We start from the raw sequence: 9,188 nt of genomic DNA on the forward strand, positions 1-9,188 counted from the left end.
AAAAAGTTTTGTTGCAACTTCTCTTAATATTGAAATATTTCCATTGATGATTATTTGGCCTAGCAAATTTTAAAACCTTGGTATTTGGAATAGCTTGCTAATGTTTTCTTAAATTACATCCTCTTGTGGGTCTATAAAATCCTGAAGTTATTACAAATAAATAAATGGAGTTTCTCTTCATGATGTAAACCAGCTTTCAATGAAGTCATTGAGGGGAAGTTTGGTTTGGATGGAAGCAGCAGCTACCCAGGGGCTGAAGACGCTGATCAGCAGCTGTTCTAAGTCAGTCAAATGAAGAAAACCCCTGCTGCTTCACTTCTTGTTTTAACTTCCAGCGGGAAACTCAATATTTTAAACTGCCCCCTTTTCCTAAAGTCCTCTGCACGTGGGGACCAGGGCCCACCCAGCCTCCTCAGAGCTGGTGGAAGAGAGGGGATGTGTTATTCCCTGCCCCACCCCCCCAACCACAGTGGACCAAACTTGAGCCCCTGGGGCAACTCAACAGCACATTGGCATTCCCAGCGCTGGCGTGCCTTGCCCTAAGCCACAAGGCTGGAGCATCCACCAGGCGCAATGGAAAACACTTTATTCAGGGTGAAAAGAAGCTGGGATGCAAAGGCCTGCTCCCAGGGAAGAAGCAGGCTGTGTGTGCCTTGTCGTGGCTGCCTCCCAGATGGCAGCTTCTGGGACACATCCTGGAAGGGAGCAGTTCTCATGGATCTACCTTGTGGGGAGTGTTAAGTAGGTAGTGTCCTGGATGCCTGCAGGCGGCCCACCCTTCACCATGGCGTAAGAGCGCAGTACAAGGCAGCGCGTAACCCAGTATCAGCGTGGAAGTAATTACCACGCATGCACACAGTTTGGTCCAGAGAGCTCACCTCGCACAGCTCTCCCTGGCTGGACAATTTCCTTTTCCACTTCTTTAAATACAAGGAAGGCTCTCCTCTGCTCAGGGCCTCTCTTTCCCAACTCTCCCCCACAAAAACAATTCTCCTGTACTCATATTAGTACAGAGATATGCTTTTCAAAGGATAATGCAGAAGTGCTGTCTAGGATTCAGGGCATCATCCTGATTCGGGGAGTCAGGATGATGAGGGCGCCGCCACTGATTTCTTTTTTTTTTTTTTATTGTGGTAAAAAACGCATAATACAATACTAAATGCTGGTGAGGATACGGAGCAACAGGAACTCTCACTCGTTGCTGATGCGAATGCAAAATAGTACAGCCACTTCGGAGGACACTTTAGTTTCTGACAAAATGAAACATACTTTTTATCGTACAATCCAGGAATTGTGCCCATTTGTATTTAGTCAAAGATATTGAAAACTTATGTCTACCCAAAACGTTGCACACTGATTTCATAGCAGTTTTATTTATAATTGCCAAAACTTGGAAGCAACTGAGATGTCCTTCAGTAGGTGAATGAGGCTGACCAGTTAGCTCACTTTGTTAGAGCATAGTGCTGATAACACCAAGGTCAAGGGTTTGGATCCCCATACCGGCCAGCCGTAAAAAAAAAAACAAGAAAAAAAAAAGTGGACATATTTCATCATATCTAAGATGCCATTGATTGTAAGTAGGTGAATAAACTGTGGTTACATCCAGACAATGGCATAATATTCAATGCTAAAAAGAAATGAGTTATCAAGCCATGAAAAGACATGGAGGAAACCTAAATGCATATTGTTAAGTAAAAGAAGTCTATCCTAAAAGGCTACATACTGTATGATTCCAACTATATGACATTCTGGAAAAGGCAAAACTATGGAGACAGTGAAAGGATCAGTGGTTGCCACAGGTTGGGGTCACGGGACAAATAGGTGGAGTACAGGATTTTTAGGGCAGTGAAACTACTCTGTATGATACTACAATGGTGGATACATGTCCTTATTCATGTGTCCAAACCCATAGAATGTTCAACACCAAGAGTGAACCTAAGGTAAACTATGGGTTTTGAGTAATTATGACTTATCAATGTAGGTTTGCCTTCCTTCCAGTTTTGCTGTGAACCTCAAACTACCCTAAAAAAAAAGTCTTTAAAACACACAAACATAAATTTACCATCTTAACCATTTTTGAGTATACAGTCCAGTGTTAAGTGTATTCATATTGTTGTATAACCAATCTCTGAAACTTTTTCATCTTGCAAAACCAAAACTCTATACTCATTAAACAACTCCTCCTTTCCCCCTCCCCCAGCCCCTGGCAATTGCCATTCTACTTTCTGTCTCGACGAATTTGACTACTTTAAACACCTCATGTAAGTGGAATCATACAGTATTTGTCCTCTGTGACTGGCTTATTTCACTTACCATAAGGTTTTCAAAGTTTACCTATGTTGTGACAGAATTCCCTTCCTTTTTAAGGCTGAATAACATTTCTTTTTTTCCTGAATAATAGTTCATTGTGTATATGCCACATTGGGCTTATCCATTCATCTGCTGCTGGACAGTTGGGTTGCCACTGGTTTTCAGGTGGTGTGGGTGGATTGCTGAGCTTCTTCATTTTTTCCTTACTCTTATAGTGGAAATTGGTATTTTATAAGCATGTTAAACAGCTCCAGAACATAGGGTCCAGGCATTGCCTTGAGATTTGCGTCTATAGCCAAATAGGAATTAATCCAAGGGCTAGACAGCTTAAGGCAATTAAGTAGATACAGAGTAAAAGCTTGGTTTTAAGTGAGGAGTCTACTTGATAGTGTTAGTCCATGACCAAGTTAGAGGGAGTGAACGGATGATCCCAAATTTCATCAGTGCCCCTATTCACCCCACATAAATGCACCTGCTAGTACTCAATAGAAAATGACAGGCAATGCAATATAGTGGCTAGGAATATGGTCCCTGAAGTCACAGAGTCCTGGACTCAAATCCCTGCTCTGACAGCTTAACGCTATTGTCTTGAGAAAGTCATTTACTATTTTGAGCCTCAGTTTGCATATCTCTAAGATAGGGATCAATATTATCTATAGCATATTCTCTTATAACAACTGGCACATGACAGACCCTCAGTAATCAGTCACTAAGACTTGCTGCACTCCAGATTTCAGTTTTTGCCTTCTACCCAGGAACCATGGCCACATGCAATAAAACACACTGCTTTCCTGCCTCTAGAATGTAAGACCCATGAGGCAGAGATTTTTATTTCTTTTAAATCTGAACCATTTCCTCAGTGTCTACAATAATATTTGTCACCTATGAGATGCTCAATTAATAAATAAATTAATTCATTTATTTGGTCTTCATACACCAAATATCTGTTAAATACCTACTTTGTGCCAAGCAATATGCAAGACTCAAAATAATAGGAACATTGAGGAACCAGGAGATATCAGCTTGTTGTTAATGAGATGCACAGGCAAAAGCATTAAAGTTTGCTTTCAGGGGGTGCCCAAGAACGACACTGGGTGGTATGAGGGTTGTCACAGAACTTCATGTAGCAGGGAGTCAGTTGGGGAGGTGGGGCTTTGTACCAAAGCAGGCATGAAACAGGGCCTTCTGCCTCCTGGTGGGCAGCACCAGGACAAACCATAGGAGAGCCAGCTACACAAATCTCTTTACAATTTCAATGTGATGACTTTTGGGGTCCTTGTGATATGTTCACAAATATTTGAGAAATTACTGGCAAGCCACTAAGAATTCTACTTTTCATTCTGATTGCCAATAAAAGAAAAAGCTCCATGCTTTCATAAACACTAATCAGCAATCCTATAAATGCATAAAGAGGAAAAATCTACTTCACATGACAAATGTTCTGTCCCTTGAAAGTCTGCAGAATAACCAAAGGAAAGAGTAAACTGATCTGAAACTTCATAGGCTTGTGATCCACTGGTAAATTCACTGATATTTTTACAGCCCGAAAGCCCCCATTCCTTGTTGGTTTTACGAATCTTCCCATCTTGACCTTGTCAAGTCTGGCAGCTCGCAGACCTCTCGCTAACTTTCCTTAGTATATGACTGTTAACTTTCCCCCAGTCCTTTGATTTTCCTCTTGTTCCTGACAAGAGCATCACTGGATCCCGAACTCCACAGGCTGAGGCACAGGGAGAGTTGGGATTTAGTGAGGTGGGGGCACATCTGCAGAGTTCCTGTGTTTCCTGAGGACCCGCCCCTCTGCAGGCCTTCCCCTCCCCATAACCCCCAGTCTCACCCCTACATCTGCCTGAGAGACCGCCAGGGCCAACCCATGACGCCCATGTCCTCGTTCACTTCCTGGGCATGTACCATCACCAAGAGAAGCCCAGTTTCTCAAACCACCCCTCTCACCAGGACTCATCCCCACAGAACTCAGTAGATCTTCCAACCCAACCAACTCGCTACTCTTCCCAACCCCCAGCGCCTTCCTCTGGATGTCCTCTGGATGCACAGCCAATTGTCAACAAAATCCCCAATATCTTCTGCCCCTCCTCTGAGAGCTCCTTCACCTCCCGGCACTAATGGGAATGTGATCTCCTCTGAGGACACTGCTTCCCTGCAGTCCTCCCAGGCAGTCCTGAAGCGGAGAAGGGCGTCCTCCCTGCTCCTCACCTTCCTTTCCACACTATTGTCTTTCCTTCCTCCTCAATCATCAGATGATGGCCTGGCCACCGATGAGCCTCCAGGTCATTCCTTGAAGATTTTGTACCAGGTTTACCATCACTCTCTCCAACACTACCTCTGTCATAATTCAATTGCCTGGCCTCTTGTTTCCTTCATTTTATCTTTTGATGTAATATAGTCCTATACCTACTCCCATTTCTGAGTCACCCACCACATATTTTCAATTTCAACCTTCCACCTTTTACTACCATCTCCTGTACTTCTAGCTCACTCCTCTAATCCTCTAACTTCAACAACTCCTAGAGTTCCCTGGGGTCTCCAATCCATATTCCTTCTCACTGCCCCTCATCAACCACACAGCCTCCCTTCCCACCTCACCCAGCATGGATTGCTTGCCCCGGAATTGCCATCACTTCGTCCTGTTCACCTTCACCTTGCTTAAAATTCACCAAACAAACACCAACCCTTGCTAAATCTAATCTCCACCCACTGAGCATCTCCTCTCAAGCAACTGACACATGTTATACTGTCTTAGATTTTATTTTCCAAGAAGAGAGCCCTGAGACATGATTGCAGTACAAGTAGTTTTGTGGGAGGTGATCCTAGGAAGCATCAGTAGAGGAGTCAGGAGGTGAGACAAGGGAGGAAACAAAGCCAACAAACAGTGCACTAACAAGCAAGTTACCTTTGTGAGCAACTGGGGAATCTCGTTGGGGAATGCTGCAGTGTGTTGAACATGACTCAAAATGATCTCAACTGAGTGCTGAGGGAGCCGGGTTATTTATCCACTGTCTTAATCTGCTTGGGCTGCCATAATAAAATACCCTAGACTAGGCGGCTTAAACAACCACATTTATTTTCTCACAGTTCTTTCTGGAGGCTGGAAGTCCAAGTTCAGGGTGCCAGCATGGTTGGTTCTGGTGAGGACCCTCTTCCTGACTTCTAGATGGCTACCTTCTCAATGTGTCTTCACATGGTAGAGAACAAAGCAAGCTCTGTGGTATCTCTTCTTATAAGGGCATGAATCCAATCATGAAGGCCCCACCCTCACGACTTCATGACCTCCCAAAGACCCCATCTCCAAATACTATCACATTGGGGGTTAAAACTTCAACATACGGGGCCGGTCCATGGCTCACTTGGGAGAGTGTGGTGCTGACAACACCAAGTCAAGGGTTAAGATCCCCTTACCGGTCACTTTAAAAAAAAAAAAACAAAAACTTCAACATGTGAATTTGAGGAGGACACGAACATTTGGTCCATAACATCCACCAAGGCCCTGTTCATCATTGGTTGAGAGCTGCTTTAGGGATGGGGAGGGAATAACACGTCAGCACCTCCTGATGACCCTACATTCAGGCAGAACATGCTCCACTTGGAACAGAAGGCACTCAGGCACAGAGTTGGAAGTATTCACAGTCGTTGTGTAAAAGTGAGTGCCGACAGCATGTGGACAGGTACCACGGGATACCATCACCCATGGCTTCTCCACTTACTGGCTGGTCTCAGCCTTCAATAGGCCTTCAGTGCTGCCTGACAATCCTGTTGTGTTTCTCTAGTCAATTTTATCTCTCTTTCATCCTCATCTCTTTCTCACTCCTTAAACCTCCAATAAGTCCCTCTCACTCTTCACCCTCAGCCTTTGACCTCACTTCCTCCTCCACTAAAGCAATGGAACCATCAGAAGACAACTCCACTGCCTCGCACCATCATGTCTCCCCCATCCGCGTCTGTGTGCATCCTCTCTGCCGCCTCCTGCTTACTGTGGATGAGGATGGCACGTACCATCCTCTCTAAGACCAAGCCCTCTGCCTGCACCTTATAGGTCCCATGCTCTCTTCCTACTCAAGGACAGGACACATGCATTTGCCAGCGTTGCCTGCCTCATTTGTGTTCCTGTGTCCGTATTCAAACATACTGTAACTTCTCCCATCTTAAAATAAACCAACAAAAAATCCAGAGACCAATCCAGGTACTGCTCACTTCTTTGCTCTATAGCAAACTTCTCAAAAGATTGTATATTCCTGCTGCCTTGAATTCCTTGCTCCTGTTAACTTAAAATTTCAATTTTTATTATGAAAAATCTCAATCATATATAAAAATAGAGAATATTATAATAAACACATAATCACATTCCTCAGATTTAATAATTATAAACGTGATTCATATTGTTCCACTATTTTCTTTTCCTTGCTGAAGTATTTTAAAGCAAGTCCCAGATAACATAATATTTCACTCTTAAATACTTCAGGAGGTATCTGTAAAAAATAAAGACTTTCCTTAAATTACTTTAACGTTATGTAAGAATAATGATGTTAACAATATTGTAATGTACATTATGTAACAATAGGTCCTCCTGTTCTCTCTTAAAACCAACCCACTCTCGTCAGGGTTTTTGTCCCTACTATTTCACATGAACTTCTCTTGCCTAAATCATTCATGACAATATGTTGCTAAACCTAATGACCATTTCCCAATTTGCTCAGGACTTGAGGGATTCCCTGGGATGCGGGACTTTGTCTTAGTCCATTCAGGCTGCTATAACAAAAATACCATTAACTGGGTGGATTATAAACAACAGAAATTTATTTCTTACAGTTGTGAAGGCTGAGTTTCAGGTATTCTGTTATAAGCAACAGAAACGGATTAATACATACCCTTTATGTTAAAGCTTGAGAAATGGTAAGCATTTATTTATTAACAGAGACATGAAAATATTCCCCCTGTAAACCTACCCCAAAGGAATATATCAGGTCACAGGCATACTTTGACTCTACTTTAATGTTTGATTTCACAAATAATCCATCCTAGGTTGTGACTAGAAATCTAAAATTAAAAGATTGAATTGTCTTAAGGACTGTAAAAAACTACTTTCACATTTCTCCACTTTTAAAAAAGCTGTATTATACATGGAACAAATAGTTTTGTCACTGTCATTTTAATCCTGTTTATATTGACATAGATTTTAAGTATTTTCAGAGGATTTTATAAACTTGTATTAAGATGCACGACTGTATTTTTATGAGGAAGCTCAAGAATATCAGGAAAACACTGCTTAGTTGGACTCTATTCAATGTAACCATTCCTTGAAGCCAAATTTTCTGGGGGTGGGTATGTATAAACATAACAACTAATCGTAAATTTTAGTTCTTTATTGCTAATGGTATTTCTCACAAACAAATTTCTAAGTTTTCCAAGCAAATCATTCATCTTTAGCATTGCATCATGTTCTTTATTTCAGAAGCCTTTCTTTAAAAAGAAGCAATCCTAAATCTTTTAGAATTATTCCTTAAAAACTAACATGATGATTGCTTCACTGCCATGACAAAATATGTTTCTATTTATCTTTCCCTAGAAGCTTTCCAGCAAACATAATCATTATTATTCATAATTCTCAATAATAAAATATTAGCCAAGCACTTTCTTACTAAGATTACATGCAAAGAGGCATGGAGAATGTTAGGGTTTATCCATCAAGAGTTCTAATGGAATACCTGCTGTAAACCCCAAACCATTTTCTCTTTCTTTCAGTTTCCCAGAACATTGTAGAGACACACAGACCTCTCTTCTCCTCAAGCCTTGCTGCAGGGCTCTGCAATGTGAAAAGCTGAGTCAGTTTTCTGAAAAACTGTGGGGAAAGAGTAGCTCCTTGAGGAGGTTGTGTCTTGTACCCTGGCATCTTCCACTGGGTGAGGAGCAGGCATTATTGGGACAGGGAGCACTCCCTGGTCCCTCCCTCTGGAGATGGTGAGCAGATTGTGTTAGCAGTCACACTTCTGTCCTTTCCAGTTCCCTGAAGTCACGACATGCCTCTGGATACAGTTTCTCCAGCTCTTCTTCATGAAATTGTTGCTAAATCTTCCACGGCTGCTGTGATATTTGTAAGCTCTTTCACCAGCCAAAGGACTTCCACAAATTCCTAATTGCCTGCTCAACTTTATTCTGTGTTTGCTCAACCATATCCTTAATGGGGGCATGAGCTGCTGTGGTCTAGCGTGATCCTCTGCCTTTAATTCTTTGGAACAGGTCCAGCGCCATCACAGTAAACCTTTTTCAGCCATAGAGGCTCGACACTGTTTGCTGGAATGAAACATAGATGACAGGAAAGGCAACAGCAAAGTAAACTGCCCACTTAATGACACTGCCTGACATGCTCTACCCAGCATAGCCTGGCAGGGCCCCCACTGGCTGACAGCATGTGCAGGGTGGCACACCACTGCTGGTGGGTTACTGTGCGGCTCTCACTGGCTGGGAACATATGTGCATGGGAAATATATATGTTTTAACCATGAACACTAATGAATTACATATAGGTTCTATGTGTGTTGTGAGTCTTCTTGTCCATCCTTCTCAGTACCTGAAGTGTTAATCACCTATTAAATTGTTTAATAGAAAAAAATGTCTGAAGAACCCCACAAAGTAGGTTGATTCAACTTATCTAATTTGATTTAGATTCACTGTATAAGTGCTGTATGTTCTAACTCACTTTGTCTCCACTAAAATAGAAAAGTCTGCACAACCAAGCTGAGCAGCAGAGCTAGTAACAGTTTCAGATACTCCTTTAGCGTGTACCCAAATATCACCTTTGCCAACATTCCCAGAATTAAAATCTCATTGTAAACACATACTCATTTCACTACAGATAACTAGAC

This window comes from Cynocephalus volans, chromosome 2 (genome assembly GCF_027409185.1).
Source record: "Cynocephalus volans isolate mCynVol1 chromosome 2, mCynVol1.pri, whole genome shotgun sequence".
In the NCBI taxonomy this organism is placed as follows: domain Eukaryota; kingdom Metazoa; phylum Chordata; class Mammalia; order Dermoptera; family Cynocephalidae; genus Cynocephalus; species Cynocephalus volans.